General features: G+C 36.4%; 1 non-coding gene across 1 annotated transcript; it reads right to left on the bottom strand.

Annotated features, from left to right (window-relative positions):
• Positions 1-22,668: 22,668 nt before the first annotated feature.
• On the bottom strand, positions 22,669-22,775 carry LOC145135263 (small nucleolar RNA R71). Its single transcript, XR_013719725.1, has one exon. It is a non-coding gene; the product is annotated as a small nucleolar RNA R71 (small nucleolar RNA).
• Positions 22,776-24,435: the final 1,660 nt, after the last annotated feature.

The following is a 24,435-nucleotide window of genomic DNA, read 5'->3' as shown; positions in this document are numbered from 1 at the left end:
ACCAGGTGAGTAACACTACTCTAACATGTGTTGCTGTGATATTCACATTATACATTATGTGAATATATTAAGATCTATATGATTGATTATTATTAAGAGATTGACGATTACCAAGAAACAAATCATTAACGAGAAACTAATTATTTTGAGAGATTAACATTTGATAGATAGATTGATTTGATTGAGAGATGGATCATTGTTTAAGAGATTGATCATAATCGAGAGATTAATTAGTAATGAAATAGATCATTGATGAGATAGATTATGATCGAGATAGATCATAACTGAGAGATTTATCATTATTGAGAGACAGATCACGATTGAGATATTGATCATGATTAAGAGACATATCATAATTGAGAGATAGATCATGATTGATAAATCATATCACAATTGAGCGATAGATCATTACTGAGAGATTAATCATTAGGAAACTAATCACAATTGAGAGATTGACTACGATCGAGAGAGAGATAGAGATAGATATAGAGAGAGAGAGAGAACGAGAGAGAGAGAGAGATCACACTGAGAGATAAATAATATCGAGAGATAGAGAGAGAGAGAGACCAATACTGAGAAATAAATCATAGTGAGAGATTGATCGAATATGAGAGATTGGCTATATTAGATTTGTGATGTATGTGATATATATATATATATATATATATATATATATATATATATATATATATGATTTATCTGATTTATGTGACAATAGCTATTATTCACTAAGTTGTGAGGCTTATATTTGTGTGATGATTATTTTACAGGTAGATGATTCTGACGCCTAAATCGATCCTGTACTTGAGGACAATACAATCTATGTGATAACTTCTTTTATTCCAGAGTGCAAGTGTACACCAAAATTTATTGTAAATTTTAAATGAGAAATGAAATTTTTGGGGTGTACCTGGTATGAAAACATGGCGCTAAATAAGCAAAAGAGATCTGAGGCTTAGAGGGGTTCCAACATGTCAATTAAAAAAAGTGTTGTTATGGATACCATACATCTACGAATTACAATTGGTGTAATTATAATGAGCTATTTACCTTGTTGGAATAAATAAATTGGGTAAAATACACCTAACCATTTATTTGTTTTGCGACTTAAATCGTAGGCTTTAATATTTAATGTTTGAGAAACTTAAGGGTATTAATTCTACACAGATAAATACTAAATAAAACTTTATTAAAATTTTGTTGATGGTCGTACCTACAACTATAACACACCACCATCACCCAATATCTATTCGATTTGTCCTTGAGAAGGAGAAACTAGTTTATTCCAACTTTTTGGACTGGCACCGAGACTTAAGAATCATTTTAAAACAAGAAAAGAAAGCCTATGTTCTTAAGGGTACAATTCCCGAGGAACCACATACTACTCCAAAGGCTGCGCATTACATATGGATTAAGCATAATGATAACTCAATCGATGTTTCATGCCTAATTGTTGCCACTATGATCCTAGATCTGCAGATAGATTTCGGGAATCAGGATGGTTATTTTATGTCGAGTATTTGAAAGAAATGTTTGGTCAGTAAACAACGACCGAGAGATTCGAAATAGTTTAATCCCTTACATGGTTGCAAAATGGAGGAAATTAGTAATGTGAGCACACATGTTCTAAAAATTAAGAGTTATTTGGATCACTTGGTGACATTAGGATCTCAATTTCGACAAGACTTGGCCACCGTTTTAATTCTGAACTCACTGCCAAAGTCTTATGACACCTACATAATGAAGTATAATATGAACGGTTGGGAGAAACGTATCTCAGAATTACATTTAATATTGAAAACTGCTAAGAAGAACATTCCCACCTTCCATTGGCAGGAAATTGTGTATTTCACAAGATTTATCGTTACACATGTCAACATTTTTACTTCTGATATCTCCAGGTTTTGTCACCAAAAACCTTAGAAAACACCTCAAGTGCTCATGATTCAGGAATGTCAAATAAAAAAAAGGCAAGAACTTCAAAGGTAGGCCACAATATGGAAAAGGAAAAAGGAAAATGGTTCCCCGAGCCAAACTTCCAACGAAAAAGGAAAAGGTGGAAATAGTATGTCTGCTTCGAGTGTGGCCTTATTGGCTTTTGGAAAAGGAATTGTCTCATTTTTCTTGCTGGGTTGAAAACAAAGAAGGTCAGGGAAGGAACTTTATCCCTTTTTATAATTGAAATGTAAATTTTAAAATTTTCATCTAACACTAGGACATTTGATATTAGGTGTGGAGTTGATATTTGTAATTCATTGTAGAGGTTCAAAAATAGTAAGGAGTTGAAGACGAGCGATATGGTATTACACGTCGCTAATGGTGCAAGAGTTGTGGTCCAAACGATGGGATATTTAGAATTGTGTTTACCAAATGGTATGTATTTAAAGTCAAACAATGTATGCTTCATTCCAAGTTTAACAAGAAATATTATTTCAGTCTCCCGTTTAAAACAGTTTGGTTTACTTATCAAATTTTTTATGATAATATTAACTCCTTTTTTAATAGAATATTTTATTGATGATGGAGATATTAATGGAAAATTTTGAATTAAATCTTGATTGTTCTTCAAACAATAATTCCATTTATCATGCAAGCACGAAAAGGATCAAAGACGATTTAAACCAAACCTATCTAAGGCATTGTTGTCTTGGCCATATAAACAAGAAACACATATCCAACTCCAAAAGAATGGAATTTTAGTGGCAAATGATTATGTGTTATTGGATATATGTGAATCTTGCTTATGTGAAAAAATGACAAAGTCCCCTTTCTATGCTTCATGTGAAAGGGCAAGTGTTTTTTTTAAGAATTATACATACTGATGTATGTGGTCCTTTCAAAATTATGTTTAGATATGGTGAAAGCCACTATATCACATTCACATATGACTTTAGTCATTTTGGTTATATTTTATTAGATATTAAAGCCTACGAATGATTTCTGTGTTTTTATACAAATGATTTCAAACGACTGACGGGTACAATGAAGTAGTGCATCAAAACCTTTGCAATTGATTCAAATAGAGAATTCACTTCATTTTACAAAAATATTTATATATTTTAACCCTTTTGTACCACGTCGAGCATAAGTGTGTTTTTCCTTCATACAACTAAATTGCAATAGTTTTCAGTACAGTACAGAACATTACAATTTAACTATAATTGGTATAGTTGAGAACACTACATTACTCTTACTGAGTTCAATACACGAAACAAGAACATTCATACAAACTATAATAGGTATAGTTTGGGGATACATTACACCATTTTACTAGTTCTAGAACATTATTCAAAAACTAACATATAAACTATGGTAGATATAGTTTATGTAAAACGACATTATTTTTCCGGATATATGGAAACATTACTAAATAGTTATTTAAGTATAATTATTTTACAGTACAAGTACTTTACTACAAGGTTATACATACATATTCAAGTACAAGGGAACACTACAACATTACACGTAAACTAGTTAATACAGGGTTGTGAGGCACTACTTCATTGTACCCGTCAGGGTACATGGCTAAATCCTTTACAATATAACCAGAGTCTCTTGGAGGGAGAGCGTGAATTTGTGTATAGAGGTCACTAGTCATATCAAGCATGGTTATACGGAACTCACAACAGTATAAACTAAAACATTTGTTTACGGGATTTTATTTCTTCAAACGGTTTTATTTTAAATAATATAACTACACTACATCACAGTTGGAGGATTCCAAGGATTACAAACAAATGGTTTTATTCTAATTAATGAAACTACAGTATATTACTATACATTACAACTTGTGGTATCCAGGCTTTCATACAAAGGTTTTCACACTGTACACTATTATACATACAACTGGTGGTATCCAGGCTTTCATACAATGGTTTTCACAAAGTACACAATTATACACACAACTGGTGGTATCTAGGCATTCATACCAAGGTTTTCATATAAGGGTTTCATAACAAACACTACTCTGTTATACTATTAAAGAATACAGTAACAAACGTACAATTTGGTCTTAAGGCCTAAGACTGCTTTTCACTACTAAAGAAAATATTGGATTTCTTGAGGAACACATATGAACATTTTTCAAAGATCAATGACAAGTTTCCATTACAAAAACATACTTATGAACTCACCAACTTAAATGTTGATACACTTTCAAAACTACCTGTATTCTCAGGGAACTGGTAGACAGGTACACCTGCAGGTTTTGAGAAGGCAGAGCTTTTAGAGTCAAGTCTTTTATACTATTGTTATACCTTTTTGATGTCATACAAACTATGTATTGAACAGATGTAAATACTATATTCAATCGATGTAATGGTTGTGTTTGCTTTGATTACAATTATGCAATTGTTGTAATACTATACATGAGGTCGTCCGCCCCCGAACGTTTCCGCCGTTTCGGTTTGGGGGTGTGACAGATTGGTATCAGAGCATTGTTTATAGTGAACTTAGTATATCAAACCTTACAAGATATACAACTATAAATACTATGGGGCCGAAGCGCTCTGAACTAAAAGTATACTTTTAAAATCTAAGTATTTTATAGGAAGTATACAAGTATACCTACATACCAGAAACTGTATCACAAGAAGAACAAAACAAAAGTATATAGATGTTGTACACTACGGTTAAAATTGGATAGTTATGTAATCATATCTGGGATAAATATAGCTTGGTCAACTATATTTATTTGAGGTACGACCAACATGTGTTTGGGAGTGATAGTGGTGTTGTAACAAGCCTAAAACTTACCAAAGACTATACGAAGGAAACAACAGAACCGTACATACAGTTAAAATACAATAGGAGTATTTTATCACACTATAACACTAGAGCCAAAGACATGAAAACAAAGAACTCTCACTGATAGATCTATAATTGCTAAGTGTATACATCTAAGTTATATATAAGTAAGATTTCATTGACTCAGAATAGGTGTGTTAACTTTACTTTATGTTCCTTGTTTGGTTGTGGACTTAGAGTAGGATCACTTAGTCGAAGGTCTATTTGATTTTAGTTATATATAATTGGTGTACACTTTGTGATTATAGGGGGGATCAGGCACAAATCACATTATACAAATTCATTCCAAGTGTTGCTATTAAATTCATGGCGATTGTTTACTTGTATTAGTAGACTTCCACTCTAAATCGCTTAATAGAATACTATAACTGTCATGATGAGATATATCTCGTTCATTATCACCTGACTCCTGACCACTATAGAGGACTTACCATTGTTTTCTATTAAATCATTTTAGAGAAATATGGCTCCAAAGAAGTCCAACAGGAAGAAAAACAACAATTCGACAAATCCACCACCGCCACCACCACCCCAATTTGACCCTACTGTCTTCCAAGCAGCAGTAACCGCCATTGTGCCTGCCCCCATATCGCAGATCAATACAAGCGGCACTAGCGGATCGGGTAGTAGTACCAATCCTATTAACCTCGGAAGTAGCCAAGGTCACCCGAGAAAGTGTTTCTATAAGGATTTCGAAAACGCTAAGCCTAAATCTTTCGACGGTACCGGAGGAGTCATTGCCTTAACCCGTTGGTTCGAGAAGACCGAATCAATATTTGAGATCTGTGCGTGCCCTGAGGCTAGCAAAGTGAAATTTACAGCATGCACCTTCACCGATCGAGCTCTAACTTGGTGGAATAGCCAAGTTAAATCCCTGACTCTCCCGATAGCCAATGCTATGAGTTGGGATGACTTGAAAGAACTGATGTTAGCTGAATACCGCCCGAGGGGCTAGATGCAAAATCTAGAACAGGAGCTCTGTAATCTGAAGATGAAGGATTCCGATGTCGCTACTTACACTGCTAGGTTCAGTGACCTGGCACTTCTGTGTCCCGGGATGGTCACCCCAGAGAGCAAGAAGGTTGAAAGATACATATGGGGATTGACACCCCCAACTCAAGGGAACATCTTAGCTGCCAAACCACTCACTTTTGATAGTGCCAAGCGTCTGGCACAGACCTTGGTGGATCACTGGGATCGCCACAACCCTATGATTGTCATCCCTGAGCAGCCCAAATAGACTGGTAGTAAGAAGAAGTTCTGGAACAAGCGGAAAGGCCAATCTTCGCAGGAGCCCTCCAAGAAGCAGCAAAAAGTGGCAGTTCATGCTGCTACCATTCCTGCTGCTACTCCCACTACTCAAGCACCTCCCATCCGTTATGCTGGAACCCTCCCGAGGTGCGACAAATGCAATTTCCACCAACACAGGCCTTGCCACGAGATGCAATGCGCCAACTGCAACAATAAGGGGCATACTACCCGTTTCTGCAAGACACCGGCACAACCTAATGTCCAGACCCCTGGAGCTGGAGTGGGTCAGGCTTGCTATCGGCATGGTGAAACAGGGCACTAGACGAGAGACTGCCCGAAGGCAAGAAATGCTGGCAACACAAGAAGATGGCTTGCCATGGGTCAGGAGGAGGCTGTAGCGTATCCCACCGTAGTCACGAGTACGTTTCTTCTCGATAACTCTTATGCATGCATTCTCTTTGATAGTGGTGCGGAGAGGAGTTTCGTTAGCCATAAATTCAAACACTTACTCAAACACAAACCACAATCACTAAACGAAACATTCACTGTCGAGATGGCTAACGGGAAGAAAGAGAGCATTAACGACATATTCATAGGCTGTACCCTCACATTAAACGACCACTCTTTCTCAATTGAGCTGATGCCAGTCTCCATAAAAAGCTTAGACGTCATTATCGGTATGGATTGGATAAGTCCTAACCGTGCCGATATTCTGTGCTACGAAAAATCCATTCGCCTTAACCTGCCAAATGACGAAGCCCTCGTTATCTATGGTGACAAACTTAGTTCAAACCTTCGCATCATATCTTGCATCAAAGCCAAAAAATATATGTGAAAGGAGTGTCACGCATTCCTAGCTCATGTAGTTAACGAAAAGCAAGAAGTTAAAGACCTCAAGAGCATCCCCGAAGTCTGTAACTTTCCTGATATCTTCCCTGAAGATCTTCCAAGAGTTCCTCCTGAACGCCAAGTCGAGTTCCGAATCGACTTGATCCATGGAGCTACCCATGTAGCCAAATCCCCGTATCGTCTTGCACCCGCAGAGATGCAGGAATTATCCAGCCAGCTAAACAAACTGCTCAGTAAGGGATTCATTTGACCAAGCTTCTCACCCTGGGGAGCACCGGTCCTGTTCGTTAAGAAGAAGGATGGATCTTTCCGAATGTGCATAGACTATCGCGAACTGAACAACTCCAAGGAGCCAGCTACTTCTCAAAGATAGATCGGAGATTAGGGTATCACCAGTTACGAGTCCATGAGAATGATGTTCCCAAAACAACATTCCAAACTCGTTATGGTCACTACGAGTTTGTAGTAATGCCCTTTGGTCTAACCAATGCACCCGCGGTATTCATGAATCTAATGAATCGGGTGTGCCGACCCTTCCTAGACAAATTCGTGATAGTATTCATAGATGATATACTCATCTATTCACAAAGCGAGGAAGAACATAGTCAGCACTTGAGACAAGTTCTAGAAACTTTACGGACGGAGAAGCTATACGCTAAATTCTCGAAGTGCGAGTTTTGGATTAGGAAGGTAACTTTCCTTGGTCACGTGGTCAGCGAAGAAGGCATACACGTGGACCTTTTCAAAATAAAGGCCATCCAGAACTGGTCAGCACGGAGAACACCCACAAAAATCCGTCAATTCTTGGGTCTTGCTAGCTACTATCGCAGATTTATATAGAATTTATCCAGAATCGCTAAGCCGCTTACTACCCTGACTCAGAAGGGTGTAACTTTTAGTTGGGGAGAAAAACAAGACACTGCGTTCCAGACTCTGAAGCAAGCCCTGTGCAACGCACCTATCTTGTCTCTTCCAGAAGGGACAGAAGACTTCGTAGTCTTCTGCGATGCATCAAAGCAGGGGCTAGGCTGTGTACTTATGCATCGAGGAAACGTTATTGTTTATGCATCGAGGCAGCTTAAGGCACATGAAGTCAACTACACTACTCTCGATCTTGAGTTGGGAGCAGTGGTCTTTGCACTAAAAATCTAGAGACATTACCTTTATGGTACCAAGTGCACCATCTTCACCGACCACAAAAGCCTTCAACACATCTTTGACCAGAAAGAACTTAACATGAGACAGCGACGATGGGTAGAGTTACTCAATGATTACAAATGCGAATTTCACTATCATCCCGGTAAAGCCAATGTAGTAGCGGATGCACTTAGTCGAAAGGAGTACATAGTTCATAGAGTGAAGGCACTAACCATGATAATCCATTCACATTTGTCCATACAAATCAAGGAGGCTCAGCTAGGAGCCTTGAAGCCTGATAATGTGGTAGATGAAGCTTTAAGAGGAATGGAGAAGAACTTAGAAATCAAGGGTGATGGAGTTCGCTACTTCATGAATCAGATTTGGACACTGAAGTTTGGTGGCTACAAAGACGTTGTCATGAATGAAGCCCATAAGACTCGATATTCCGTTCATCCAGGTTCAGATAAGATGTATATGTATCTTAAAAAACTATATTGGTGGCCAAACATGAAAGTAGAGATTGCTACCTACGTGGACAAGTGCCTAACTTGTGCCAAAGTTAAGGTAGAATATCAAAAGCCCTCAGGTTTACTTCAACAGCCAGAAATACCTGAGTGGAAGTGGGAGCGGATTACAATGGATTTCATAACCAAGTTGCCCAAGACATCGGGTGGTCATGACACCATCTGGGTAATCGTCGATAGATTGACCAAATCCGCTCACTTCCTGCCAATAAGGGAATCAGACAAGATGGAGAAATTAACCAAAACATACATCCGAGAGATGGTACGACTGCATGGTGTGCTCATATCTATTATCTCATATAGGGATAGTAGATTCACCTCAAGATTTTGGCAGTCATTATAGAAATCTCTGGGAACTAGGCTGGACATGAGTACAACCTACCATCCACAAACCGATCGGCAAAGTGAGAGAACCATACAGACACTAGAAGACATGCTGAGAGCTTGTGTGATCGACTTTGGTAAAGCATGGGATACCCATTTACCACTAGTCAAGTTTTCATACAACACTAGCTACCACTCTAGCATCAAGGCTGCCCCATTTGAAGCCCTCTATGGCCACAAGTACAGATCCCCTCTATGCTGGGCTGAGGTGGGTGGGATGCAACTAACTAAAGGGCAAGTCCCTGACAGCACTCTTACTGGCCCAGAAATCATTCGAGAAACCACAGAAAAGATCGTACAAATCCGAGAACGACTAAAAGCCTATAGAGATAGACAAAAGAGTTACGCAGACAAGAGACGAAAACCCTTGGAGTTGCAGGTTGGCGACCGCGTTTTATTCAAGGTCTCTCCTTGGAAGGGTATGATACGCTTCAGAACGCGTGGAAAGTTAAATCCAAGGTACATAGGGTCATTCGAGATTCTTGCTAGAATCGGCCCAGTAGCTTACAAACTCCGTCTACCGTAAGAACTTAACAACGTGCAATCAGACTTCCACGTGTCAAACTTAAAGAAGTGTCTATCCGACGAGACTCTTATGATTCCACTCGATGAAATCGAGATAAACGAGAGCCTTAAATTCGTGGAAGAACCAGTAGAAATAATGGATAGGGAAGTCAAACGAATGAAACAAAGTTGCATACCAATAGTGAAGGTTCGTTGGAATGCCAAGCGGGGACCTGAATTCACTTGCGAGCGAGAGGATCAAATGAAACAAAAGTACCCGAATCCTTTCCCTAGTCCATAATCTACTCTCTAGAAAGAATTTCGGGACGAAATTCCCTTTAACGGGGGGATAATGTAACAACCTGTTACTTTCCAAGTCAACAAAAGTCAAACCTGTCAAATAAAATTTCGAATTTTATTTAATTTAAATTCATAAGGGTTAGAAAACAAAGTAAATTATGTAAATAATGTTTATGTAATTTTTCGGAATAAATCACACTCGAAAATCAACATTTTTCCATTTTTGAACCAAGAACCTTCGGACCGAAAATCCTTTTTTCGGCCGACAACTCTCGGACAGCAAACCATTTTCGGCCGAAAACCCCTTTCCAACTGAAAACCCAACCGTATATAAGTTTTTCCTTCGAAAACTTAGTCATTTCTCACCTTATACACTCGAAAACACTCTTATTTTGCTCCCAAGGATCATCCAAGAACATTCAAAACTTCAAGAGAAAACCATGAAATCTTCATATTTTCACCAAGAACACCACAAACACCAAGAACATCCTTCAAATCTTCAAGTGACCGAAAATACTCAGGACCGAAAACCTGTGTTCGGCCGAAAACCCGTTTTCGGCCGAGAACCGCTTTGGAACCTAAAACTCTCTTCAACACTTATACAATTTTCGGTAATCATTCTTAACATAAATCAAGTGTTGCCTAACACCTTAGTTAACTGTTTCGCTAATTTAAATACGATACATGTTTAAATATTATTAGGATACCGTTAATTCCACGTACACTAGCCCGAGGATCATATCTACAGTTCCACAATCCCGATTCAAACACACACTGGAGGTGAGTTCATACCTCTACATTTTACTGTTTTCAATGTTTTTAGGGGGAATACAAGTAAACACGGGGATTTCTGTGTTTTTATACAAATGATTTCAAACGGCTTCAAAACCTTTGCAATTGATTCAAACAGCGAATTCACTACATTTTACAAAAATATTTATATATTTTAACCCTTTTGTACCACGTCGAGCATAAGGGTGTTTTTCCTTCATACAACTAAATTGCAATAGTTTTCAGTACAGTACATAACATTACAATTAAACTATAATTGGTATAGTTGAGAACACTACATTACTCTTACTGAGTTCAATACACGAAACAAGAACATTCATACAAACTATAATGGTTATAGTTTGGGTATACATTACACTATTTTACTAGTTCTAGAACATTATTCAGAAACTAACATATAAACTATAGTAGATATAGTTTATGGAAAATGAAACTATTTTTCCGGATACAAGGAAACATTACTAAATAGTTATTTAAGTATAATTATTTTACAGTACAAGTACTTTACTACAAGGTTATACATACATATTCAGGTACAAGGGAACACTACAACACTACACGAAAACTAGTTAATATAGGGTTGTGAGGCACTACTTCATTGTACCCGTCAGGGTAGAGGGCTAAATTCTTTACAATATAACCAGAGTTTATTGGAAGGAGAGCGTGAATTTGTGTATAGATCTATACGGGACTCACGATCCCGCACCTAAACTGTTAGCTACAGTTAGGCCGGCAGGCCTAGGGTGACGAATGTCATAATGTTACTGACGCCTGAAGAACGTCGTAGAGGTCACTAGTCATATCAAGCATGGTTATACGAAACTCACAATAGTATAAACTAAAACATTCGTTTACGAGATTTCATTTCTTCAAACGGTTTTATGTTAAATAATAAAACTACACTACATCACAGCTGGAGGATTCCGAAGATTACAAACAAACGGTTTTATTTTAATTAATGAAACTACAATACATTACTATACATTAGAACTGGTGGTATCTAGGCCTTCATGCAAAGGTTTTCACACAGTACACTATTATAGATACAACTGGTAGTATCCAGGCTTTCATACAAAGGTTTTCACACAGTACACTATTATACATACATCTGGTGGTATCCATACATTCATTCCAAGGTTTTCATACAAGGGTTTTATAACAAACACCACTCTGTTATACTATTACAGAATACAGTAACAAACGTACATTTTGGTCTTAAGGCCTAAGACTACTTTTCACTACTAAAGAAAATATTGGATTTTCTTGAGGAACACATACGAACGTTTTTCAAAGATCAATGACAAGTTTCCATTACAAAAACATACTTATGAACTCGCCAACTTAAATGTTGATACTCTTTCAAAACCACTTGTATTCTCAAGGAACCGATAGACAAGTACACCCGCAGGTTTTGAGAAGACGGAGCTTTTAGAGTCGCGTCTTTTATACTTTTTGTTATACATTTTTGATGTCATACAAACTATGTTTTGAACAAATGTAAATACTATATTCAGTCAATGTAATGGTTGTGTTTGCTTTGATTACTATTATGTAATTGTTGTGATACTGTACATGACGTCCTCCGCCCACGAACATTTCCGCCGTTCCGGTTTGGGGGTGTGACAAAAATCAACTTAACAAGACAATTAAAATCCTTTGTTCAGACAGAGGAGGCGAATACTTGAGCCAAGAGTTTCATGATCATCTTGGAAGTCATGGGATCATCTCATAACTTATTTCACCTAGAAAACCACAAAATAACGTTGTATCTGAGAGTCGGAATCGAAATTTACTTGTTATGGTTCGATCTATGATGAGAAGAAGTACTCTTCTTTCATCATTTACTTGTGAAACTTATTTTTAGATGCAATTTATATGCATCTTTTAGCACGTTGTTTCTTGTTATTTTCAAATAAAAAGCTAACTATCTTCCTTGTATTGTTATAATTTGTGTATTACTTTTTATATCCATAGAATTCGCCGTACTACTCACTTTTGGTATGATTTTCATGGAAAAGTAAAGCAGAATGAGGCGACGACATTTTGAGGAAGCATTTTATGAAGCATTAGAGGTTAATTGGAGTTGGAGACAAAAGACATATGTTGGTGAATGACTAGAAGCAGCCTAATTGGAAGTATTATGACCGATCCACGAGAAATGAAGAAAACACGATCGTGATTTTCCTAAAGCACGATCGTATTTTGTGATCGATATTTTCTAGGCACGAAAAGTTCATCTAATGATAGAGACCAAAACACGATGGTGGTCTTGGAGAACCATGATCGCATTTTCCTTTCGAGGCCCCAACAAGTTTCAGAATGGAAATGTACTTCATTTTAATGGTATTGGACACATTTTGACCAAAAACACGATCATGCTTTTCAAAATCACAATCTTGGAAAGGGTTGCTGACTTGTTGGACGTGTAAATAGAGCCTCATAACCCTCCAGTTAACACTAACTTTGATTCCAGGCAATTTGTGGCGATTTTATAAAGGATTTTGGCAAAGAACAAAGATCTTAAGAGCACGATTTAGTCTGTAACTTTAGTTTAGTAAGATTTATCATTCAAAATTTTTTTTATTGTTGGTAATCAGTTTTTAGCCATGTTAGGCTAAAAAACCCTACATTTCAGTTTTGCATAGACTCTAAGTTTCTTGCAAGTAATCATTTGGCATGATTTCCGGTTGTGATTTCTGTTTAGTTAGATCAGTTTTACGCTTAATTGAATGTTTGATTTTGATTCAATTTATCTAGTTATCTGATTGTTTAGATCCGTATTTGTCTTAATTAATAAGTAAAAGTAAAAAATATTAGATTCGTTCTAAGTCAATGATTTAACCCTAATAAAAACTGATCAGGCAAGTTTTTACGTTTCCGAGCTTGTGAGAAGTATTGAACTTAACTAGGAACTTTACATTGTGTTTATTGCTACTTTTCTCATTAATTAAGAGTTTGTTTAGTTAATTTAGTAAAAAGTAAGGTTTAATTCAAAGAGCATTTTTTGGTTAAACAATTTAGTAAAAGGAGATTGTTAGAACCTATTAATGATCTTCAATGCATTTTAAGCAATACACAATTCAAACAATTGAGCTGAAGGTTATTTGCATGATTAGGAGAGTCTCCGTGGAACTAAAATTGCCTATTGTTTTATGAATACTCTAAAGCATTTAAATTGCATTTTTCTATAAATTTCAATTCGAATTAGTTTTAATAATCAACCCCCCCTGCATATTTAATTTACTATTAGACTAGTACGTGCCTTATGCATGAAGGCATAGCCTTTAGGACGTGCCCTTATGGATTCAAACCTGCTTTCCTGTACTAACCTTTAGCGTAGTTGAGCAACATTTTTATACCAAGATCTTCACGTATAGGTATCGCATTGAGGCTCGATCAATATGTACATAAGACAACAAGAAAACTTATAAAATAAGCAGCTCAGTAGAAAAAGTCAACGAGTTTTTTCACATCAACATCTTCTCTAGGTTCAGAGAAAATAGATCCGCAAGGCATCCCCTTGTGGAATGAGCCTGAAATAAACTTTTCATCCTTTCCCAAAGAACCTCCATCCTTACCTTCTCATTGTCCATGAAAGCATACTCACCATCATCCTCTGTAAGATCAGAAAAACCTCAAACCCTCAGAACCCGACTCCCCAAAGTCAGATATGAGTGACAAAGAAGCTGGAGAGAGAACTCTTAGAGAGTCGGCCACGCAATAGGTTACATAACAACCTTTATGTATCACCTTTCCAGAAGCCCAACACGTTAAGTTAAAGTCTGGATTAATCCATCTACTCCCCACATTTCTAGGACTTGAGAATAAAGACCCATACAAATATCTCAAGGAGTTCCATGTCTGCATTAGGATGAAGCCATACGCTATTACAGAAGATCAGATAAAGTTAATGGCGTTCCTTTTTCCAGTTCAGGATACAGCAAAATATTGGTTATATGATCTTCCATCCAACTCCATCACCATATTGAACGAGCTCGCAAAGCTTTTTTTGGAAAATATTTTCTAGAAGCAAAAGCTTCAAATCTGCTTAGGGAAATCATCAGATTCAAGTAGGGAATAAGAGAAGCTCACCAAACCTAGTGGGAACGTTTCAAGAAGTTGTTGGTTTGATGCCCACAATATGGGATTAGTGATTATCAATTGTACCAAAACTTCTGTGAATGCCTAATACCTATGTAGAGACGAATGATAAATGCTTCGAGTAGTGGTCCATTAGCAGATACGACGCCAACTAAAATCAGTCCATTAATTGAAAAGTTGACGATTGAGTCAAAATATTCTTCAAGTGAGGACGAATGGTACCCAGATAAGCCAAGAGAAGTAAATGAGATCAGCAATGCTCATCTTGAGTCACATATTTCAGAATTGATGAAAGCCCTTCTGTTGATGACAAAAAAATAAGTGTTTCGAGACAAAAGTCAAAGCTTGCGGGATAAGCTTAAAGATTGGGCACCCAACAGACATGTACCCAATATTACAGGATATCACTGAATCTCTAGGCTATGGGAGGTTATCAAGAACAACAACAAAGACAGTTTGACCAACCTCACAACAATCAAGCTTAAGGATATCAGAATGACAACTTTCAACTGAGGTCCATCCAAAATTCCAATAAATAAAACAGTACCCGCAGTCACCTGGGTTTTACCAACCCACTTTCTAGTAGCAACCAATCCAATAATAAGCCTATAGTTCCATCATGTCTCTATAAGACATTGTAAAAAGTCCAGCCACAACCACCCATGATTTTCAGAATGAGACGAAATCGAGTATCAAAAATATGGAGCAACAAGTATCACAACTCTCAAACTCTGTGAGCAAGCTGAAAGAGAAAGGAATGTTCTCATCTCAAACTAAAAAAAACCCAAAGCATAATGATTGTGCTATGACTCTCAAAAGTGGTAAAAACTATAAGGGACCAGACGAACAGGAACATGAAGAATAAGAGATAGTGGTTGAGAAAGAACCAGAAGCGCCTAAAGAAGTGAAAGATAATGACAACCTGCAGAAGTTAAGGTGAAAATCGCTCATCCTCCTTATCTTACAAGACTTTTGAATTTTAATCAATTCATAACAGAGGTCTATATAAAATAGACTTATGAATTTCAATAGTTATCATCCTTATAAGAAATTTTATGACTTGATGTACTAGTAGTTGTCGCTACGAAAGAAATGATAAGCCTAACACATAGTCTGAGTAGTATAATCACAGACTCACTAGTTATATTTGTTTTTTAATTATTAGTATGACACATAAAGTGATCTCTAGTTTTTCCCTGATAGGGTAAGGTTTATGAATGATCTTTCTAGTGCCTTTCTCTTTGTTTGGTCCTTTCTCAGAATTCTCCTCATGAACCCTCTTTTGGTTCTTCATCAGTTTATTTGCTTGGCTGTTGTAGTGGAGTGGATACATCTTCCTAGGTTGTTCGTGCGAGAATGGGAGTGTCTAAAGAAACTATGAGATTAATAAAAGTATCTCAATTGAGCTTTTTATGATGATCCTTACTTGGTCCTCCTATAACCACATAGTATATACAGATTATATATAACCAAGATCAAATAGACCTTCGAATAAGTGTTCCTACTCTAAAACTACAACTAAACAAGGAACAGGAAGTAGAGCGAAAATCACAAATTCTAAGTCTATAAAATCTCAATTATATATAACCTTAAAGTATACACTCAGTAATTATAGACCTACCATAAAGGGTCTTTTAGTTTTCACATAAGTTAGTTATAGTGTCTAAAATACTTCTATAGTATCTTAATTGGATGTTTGATTCTAGAGCTTTTTGGTATACAAAGTTGATATGCTTTTAGACTTGTTGTTATTGTATAGTATCATAAAATACACCTATAGTATTTTAAACTTTATGTTTGGTTCCAGTATTCCATTGTATATAGAGTTGGTAAGTTTTAGACTTGTTGCAACACTACTATCACTCCCAAACACATGTTGATCGTATCTCAAATAAATATAGTTGATCAGGTTATATTTATCCCAAATATGATTACATAGCTGTCTAGGTTTGACTGTAGTGTTCAACATCTAAATACTTTTGTTTTGTTCTTCTTGTGATAATTGTTCTAGTATGTATATATGCATGTATGTATACTTTCATAAAAATATTAATATATTTTAAAAGTATAGTTCTTGGTCAGAGTGTTTTTATCACATTGTGTTTATAGTTGTATATCTTTTTTGGTTGATATACTTAGTTCACTATAAACAATGCTCTGATACCAATCTGTCACACCCCCAAACCGGAACGGCGGAAACGTTCGGGGGCAGATGACGTCATGTACAGTATCACAACAATTGTATAATAGTAATCAAGCAACAACAATCATTGTATTGATAACATAGTATTTACATTGTGTTCAAAACATTACTTGTTTAACATTAATACTATAGCAAAAGATAAGACGAAATGCTACTATGCTCTGTCTTCAAAACATCTGAGAGAGTACATGTCTACTAACTTTCCTGAGAATACAAGTAGTTTGACAAAGTGTCAACATTAAAGTTGGTCAGTTCATAAGTATTTTGTTTGAAAAGGCATGTTCTTTGTTATTGAAAACGTTACTGTTTTCTTCCAGAAAATCAAATATTTTCTTAGTAAATAAATCTTAGTTTTAGTACTTTAAGACCAAAAGTATAAGTTTCTTATGTTTATAACCTATGATTCGAGTTTTTGATTCATGTATTTGGTATTACTCGTACTGTTACCTCCTATGATTATTTAGTGTATACAAATTATATATAATTAAGATCGAACAGACAGTCGATTGGGTGATTCTGCCCTAAGCCCACAACCAAACAAGGAATAGGAAGAAAGGCAAAAATCACACATTCCACTGCCTATCGGATATTATTCATATATAACTCTGATTTATATGCTAAGGAATCATAGAATTAACAATTAAGGTCCTTTATGTTATACTAGTTTATAAATAAGTGCTGAATCTTTTGTAAAAATGTTCCTAGTTCTACCCGCTCTATTGTAAAGCATTGTTTTCGATGAGTAATCGTATTTGTTTTCAGAAAGTCAAATTGTAAACTGTTTACTTGTAAAATAATGATATTTATCCTAGAAAATCCTGTATTTTCCATAAAACCGATATGTAGTCTTAAACGTTCCATGACCGAAAAGTATAAGTATAATTGCCATACTTAATTTAATGATACCTAGTTTTATTCATAAATAAAACTAGCTGAAATTGTGTTTGCTCTGAAATTCGAATGAAAAGTTAATATTCAAATAAAATTATTTGAATATATATATTATTCGTAAATATGTCGTTTTTTCTCCTTGTGAGTTCTTATAACCATACTAACCCAGTCGGGCTGATCACGATGTTTTTCAGGCGTCGGAATGTTAACGACATTTGTCACCCTAGACCTATCGGCTTGACTGTAGCTAACAATCGGGATGTGGGATTGTTAGTCCCAAATATATCTATATACAAATATCTTGCTCTCCTTACAAGAGACTCTGGTTATAAGTAATGACTTTTACCAGTACTTAGATAAGTACATGTAAACATCTCACAAATTGCTTCAACGTTTTTACGAGTAATAACTGAAAACCCTTTATGTTTATCTGTTAACTGAAAGCCCTTTGTGTTTATCTGTTATCTGAAAACCCTTTTTTTGTTTATATGTTATTATGTACTTTGTGAAATAGATCATTTGTTCCATAAACTATACCTATTATAGTTTATTTGTTTGTTTCCGTGTTGTAACCTGAACTTTGTAAAATAGTATCTTTGTTCCATTAAATCAAATCTATTATAGTTTATAAGTTTGTTTCTGTGTTGGCGTGAAAACCTTTGCGTCTTAACATATTTTGTAAATCATTTGTAAATTCAATAGTAACGATATTTTTCATATTTAGTAAATTTCACGTTTAAATGTATATTACCGTAAGAACTCACCTTATGTGTAGTCGCGGTTTAGATAATGAGCTAAAACGGTGACTTCGAGCTAGTGTACGGGAAGGATATCGTAATCCTAATGGTTTCAAACACATAATAATGTGTGAATAAGATGGTCTTAATAGCACAAGTTTTTCTTTAATACTAATTAATATGAAGAATACTTACAATAGTATCTTAAGGATGTAGTTTCAAATATAGTTTCCAGGGGAGTTTGGTCTTTGATTTCTTGAGATTGGAAGGAGATATGGCTTGTTATTTGAGAGAGAAGAGAAGATGTTTTCGTTTACTGCATGTGTGAAATGTGAGAAATGGTTCTAAGTAGTGACTTATATATGAAGGAACTTATGAGGCGATTGCATTGGTAAATGATTCCTATCACCTTGGTATGCTGAATTAGGATAAGATATTAGATATTTAAGGTGTTTACGACCACAAGAATGTTTTTGCAGCCAAAAGAGAAGGGTTTGCAGTCCTTTAATGGGCTTTTAATTGAGTTTTCGATCATAGCCTTTTCAAGATTGTGTTTTCGGTCACACTTAGGCCGTAAACTTCATTTGATCTTTTAATTCCAACCGTAAACCCATTTGATTTGATTCCCTAAACCATGAACTTTTATGGTGTTACTTTCCTTGGCCGTAAACTACTTTTAATTATATTCGTTGGACCGAAAACTCCAAAGTGGGGGTTTATTTTATTGTTTAAACCTTAATCTTATAACTTATGTTAAGTTATACTAACATAAATTAACTTAGGTTTCAAACCATGCTTAGTTACTAGCTTATAAACATGCCCTTAAGTCAATAGAGGATAGAATGCAATAAGGATTGCAATGGGGTTTCACTTGTACTTGATTAGGGTTTAGGCTTGGCTAGATCTAAAATTTCCCAGTTGTGACAAACACTTCCAGTCATCATATCAAATAACTTTTCAGAAAAAAAAGAATTTCAGCTGCTCAAAATTTTGAAGCAGTACGAGAATGCGATTGGGTGGACCATAGCTGATATAAAAGGACTCAACCCATCTTTGTGCATGCATAAAATATTGATGGAAGAAGATTTCAAGCCGCCACGAGAAGCCTAGCAAAGACTAACTCACAAATGATGGAAGTGGTTAAGAAAGAGGTCATGAATCTCTTGGATGTTGGAATGATATACCCCATACCTGACAATAAATGCGCGAATCTAGTCCATTTCATACCGAAGAAAGCTGGAGTCATACTAGTGGAGAATAAAAAAGGAGAGTTAGTCCCGACTCGATTTCAGAGTTAATGGTGCATCTGCATTGACTATAGAAAATTAAACATAGCTAACCGAAAAGATCATTTTCCACTTCCATTCATCGATAAAATGATGAAAAGACTTGCTGGAAAATCGTGCTACTGTTGTCTAGATGGATTCTTAGGCTTTCACTAGATTCCAGTTGCACCGGAGGACCAGGAGAAAACAACCTTTACCAACCCGTTTGGAACATTCACATACAGACGTATGCCATTCGGACTCTGCAACGTACCTGCCACTTTCCAAATTTGTATGGTAAGTATCTTTTTAGAGTATGTCAAGAATATCATAGAAGTATTTATGCATGATTTTACTATGTATGGAGACTCCTTTGATATGCGTTTTAAAAACCTCGTAAGAATTCTTCAAATATGTATTAAAACTGACTTAATCTTCAACATTGAAAAGTGTCATTTTATGGTCAACCAAGGTCTGATTTTTGGCTATGTAGTTTCAAAAAGAGGTTTAAAAGTTGATAAATCAAAATTTTATATTATAAAAAGATCACCTTACCCGACGAATGTTCGAGAAGTGCGTTATTTTCTTAGTGATATTGCCATATTTATACACATTTTTAGGCAATATTTATTTACCTTTTTATTAATATTTTGGCTATTTGCATAGAATTATGATACTTATAAGGATAAATTGTAATTTCCAGCCAAAGTAAGGCATTTTTGAAGTAAGGGACCAGAATTGACAATATTTGGAACATTGGAGGCTCGAAGGGAAGAAGGATAAAAAATTCCACCAAAAAGACGTGCTCACGACGTGAGTAACTTGATGCTCACGACGTGAATCGATTGTTCCAGAAGATTTGCATCCGGGTGGAAGAGTCCTTGTCGAATACGAAAAAATCGCATTCACGACGTGAATCCTTATGGTTCACGACGTGAACTCGGGAAATCAAAAAACTATAAATTCCCTTGCCCATTACGACTTGGAGAGTTTTTGGCTGATTGGAAGGTTACCTGAAGACGATTTTGAGCAGAAGAAGAGTTCTAGAAAAGGCTTTCAACATCAAAAGGAGTAAAGGTTCATAATTAATTAATTAGTTTGATAGTTATGAACATGTTTGATAATTAGATTTGGTTTTGCTTACTTGTTACTATGAGTAGCTGAATCTAGCAGCTCTTGTCTAGCTAGATGAAGCTTCTGAATTATGTTTTAGCTCAATGACTATTGAATTTGATTAGTTGGTAAATTGCTTGTGTTTGATTATCATTACCTAGCATGTTATTTTAGTTTCTTAGTTGCTTAAGTTCATGTTCTGTGTAGCTTAGTAACCATTAAATTACATGAACTTGAAACCTAGTGATTTAGTGAACATTGAATTGCTAGAGCTAGGATCGACCAAAATCTTAGATAAGTGATAAAAGTAACTAATTTAGCTGTGCTAGAGGACATAATTTATGACCATAATTGTGTCTGCTTAGATAAATCTTACATAGCTCACCTATAATTAATAACTAATTCTGTGTTTTGCTTATGTGTGACCATACAAGGTAGTTCATGAATTAGTAAAAAGATTAGTAAATTTGGACTTGAATTGCTAATTACATAATAATTGGTGACCAACTTTGATAATCCATAATTATTAGCTAAAAATAAATAAAGAAGTGGATTCAAACTAGACAGGAGTGTTTTTAACTAATTGATTGAATTCTGTGATTTAAGTTCGTCTGGTCTTGCAAAATCAGATAAAACCCCCTCTTTGCTCTAAAATTAGGTTAATTTAATAGTAGATAAATTAATTAGTTAAAACCGTTCCCTGAGATCGACACCCGACTTACCCAACTATTCTATAATTTTGACTAGGTACACTGCCTAGGTGCAATTAGTTAGTTAAGGTAGTTAGGTTATAAATAATAAAATTAGGTGTAGCTATTTGTACGCATCAAGTTTTTGGCGCCGTTGCCGGGGAACGGCTTATTTGATTTGTTTGATTTGTTTGCTTTAGGTTGATCGATCCTTTTTGTGGAGTAAAACCTACAAAAAGTTAATTTTCAAATTAGTTTTTTTTTTTTTTTTTTTTTTTTTTTTTACTACTAGGCTCACGACGTGAACCTTAAGTTCACGACGTGAGTGCAGTATTTTCTCGTTTTTCTTTTCTGCGACAACACAAGGTGGTAGCCTTTACCACGTCGTGGTGGCTAGTCTGTAGGAAATTTTTATTTGGTTTTTGTTCAGTTTTACGTTTTTATTTTGTCTGTTTTGCAGGAGTTGATGACCAGAGGATCCACACACCTTTGGTGCCACCGCTTGAAGATATGGAGTCTACGCTGCACAAAAAGAATAATAAGAAGTCGCCTTTACAAGAACTGAAATCAGCCTTTTCAAGGAAGTCAGGAAAGAAAACGGGAGAATCGAGTTCAGCCTCAAAGAGCAAGTTTGAAGTCTTCGATCAATTTCCTAATCCACACGAGTCCGAGTACGAATCAGAAACAAAATTTGGACTTTATATGAGTGAACCCGAGAACGAGCCGGAGAACGAAATGGAGAACATTGATGAGATGACTATGGGGGACTACAAGAAGCGCATTCGAGATGATGTGGGGCCGGGTTTAGTACATCCTACGATTCCTGCCAATGCCACATTCGAGTTAAAAGGACACATCCTTACTGCACTTAAGGATATTCCATTCTATGGGAAGGATCATGAGGATGCTTTCAAACATTTAGATGAGGTCAATGATATTGCGGATTATTTTAATACTCATAATATCCCAAGGGAGACAGCTTTGCTAAGGATGCTACCAGTCACTTTAAAGGGAGCTGCAAAATACTGGTTGAAGGCACTTCCATCTGGTACAATCACCACATGGGCCCAATTACGTGAGAAATTTCTAAATCAGTTTTGCCCACCCTCCAAAATCTCTAAACTCAAGAAGGCGATTGCCAACTTTGAGCAAAATCTGGGGGAGTCATTATACGAGGCATAGGAGCGCTACAAGGGGTTGTTAAGGAATTGTCCTCAACATGACCTCAATATTCAGCAAGAGATGTCGATATTCTATGATTGGGTGAATGTCATGACTAGACAACTCCTTGATTCGCAAGGACCACTAACGAAGAAGAACCCAAATCAGGCCAAGGAGCTAATTGAAGAATTTTCAAAGCACTCTCGTGAGTATCACAACCCAGGGCATGATGGAATAAAAGGCAGTGGAGGTACACAAACTGAAGAGGTTGCTGCTGTGATGGCAATGCTTAATAACATGGATAGGAGATTGACCCAAATGGACCAATCAATTCATGCGATTCGAGTTGGTTGCGAAAGGTGCAGTGGCCCACATTTGACAAAAGATTGTAATTTGGATGATTTTGGAAATAAAAAAGCTCAAGTTTGTTATTCAAGTGGGGACAAGTATGATGAAGATTGGAGGAAACCAAAGAAGGAGTGGCTGCCATATGATGAGTACAAGAAACAGAAGGATGAGAAATTCAGGAAGACTGGTCGGGGTTTCTATCAAAAGGAGCAGCCATCAGCTGAGAAGAAAACTGATTTGGAGTCCATGTTAGTTCGTTTCATGGAATTTTCTGGTAAAAGGCATGATGATGCTGATGCAGCACTTCAAGATCAAAGGACAATGATGAAGGAACAGCAAATTTTGATGAAGAATCATCAGGCCATGATGATAGACTAGCAAACATCATTGAAGAATCAGCAAGCCTCCATCTATAACCTTGAAACCCAACTTGGCCAACTTACAACTTTGGTGAAGGAGAGATTGTTTCCACAAATTCCTGAAAAGAAGACCCAATCTCATGTCATGGCCATTGACACTGAAGAAGAGGCGATTTATGAGTTCCAGGAAGCATTAGAAGTGGAGCCAAAGCCATCTGAACCGAAGCTAAAGAAGTCCAAGCTCAAAAACAAAGAAGCTGCTGAAACGCCAGATTCACGTCGTGAGCTCGATATGCTCACGACGTGGGCTCGGTCTGAACAGAATAAAATCGTATCTGTTCCAGCTTATAAACTGCCTTTGCCATTCCCGTCTCGAGCACATCTTAGCCCGCTGGAAAGGGAACATCTGGAGTTTATTCAACAAATAAAGGGTATTCCTATTAATACTTCTTTCATTGATTCGCTTTCGAAAATTCCAGAATACGCGAAGTTCCTCCAAGACTTAATAGACACTCGTCAAGAATTAAGGAAGAATTCCAAGGTCATTCTAAGTGAACAAAGCTCAAGGGCTGTATTGGGAGAGATACCTAAAAAGATGTGAGATCCTGGACGCCTCACTCTTCCATGTGAGTTTGGTAATAATTTGATGCCATTTTCATTCTATCAAAAATTAAGTATTCAGAAGATGAAGGCTACGAAGATGACAATCCACATGGCAAACCGTTCAGTGACTCACCCAAGAGGGATAGTAGAAGATATCCTTGTAAAAATTGGGAAATGCGTTTTCCCAGTTGACTTTGTAGTGATTGACATGAAAGAGGATGTGAATATCCCCATCATTCTTGGTCGCCCTTTACGAAATACTGCTAGGGCTCTTGTCGATATTCGAGAATCCAAGCTCACGTTGAGGGTTGGTGATGAAGAAGAAACTTTTGGACTACAAGATAGTTTCCAAGGATATGATGTTCAAGGTGAAGTGTTCAATATTGAAGATGACAATGAGCTTGCAGAATTGGAG

The sequence above is a fragment of the Lactuca virosa genome, chromosome 8, assembly GCF_052849685.1.
Source record: "Lactuca virosa cultivar CGN04683 chromosome 8, Lactuca_virosa_CGN04683_v6, whole genome shotgun sequence".
Classification (NCBI taxonomy): domain Eukaryota; kingdom Viridiplantae; phylum Streptophyta; class Magnoliopsida; order Asterales; family Asteraceae; genus Lactuca; species Lactuca virosa.
This window is presented reverse-complemented; position numbering and strand designations above follow the sequence as displayed.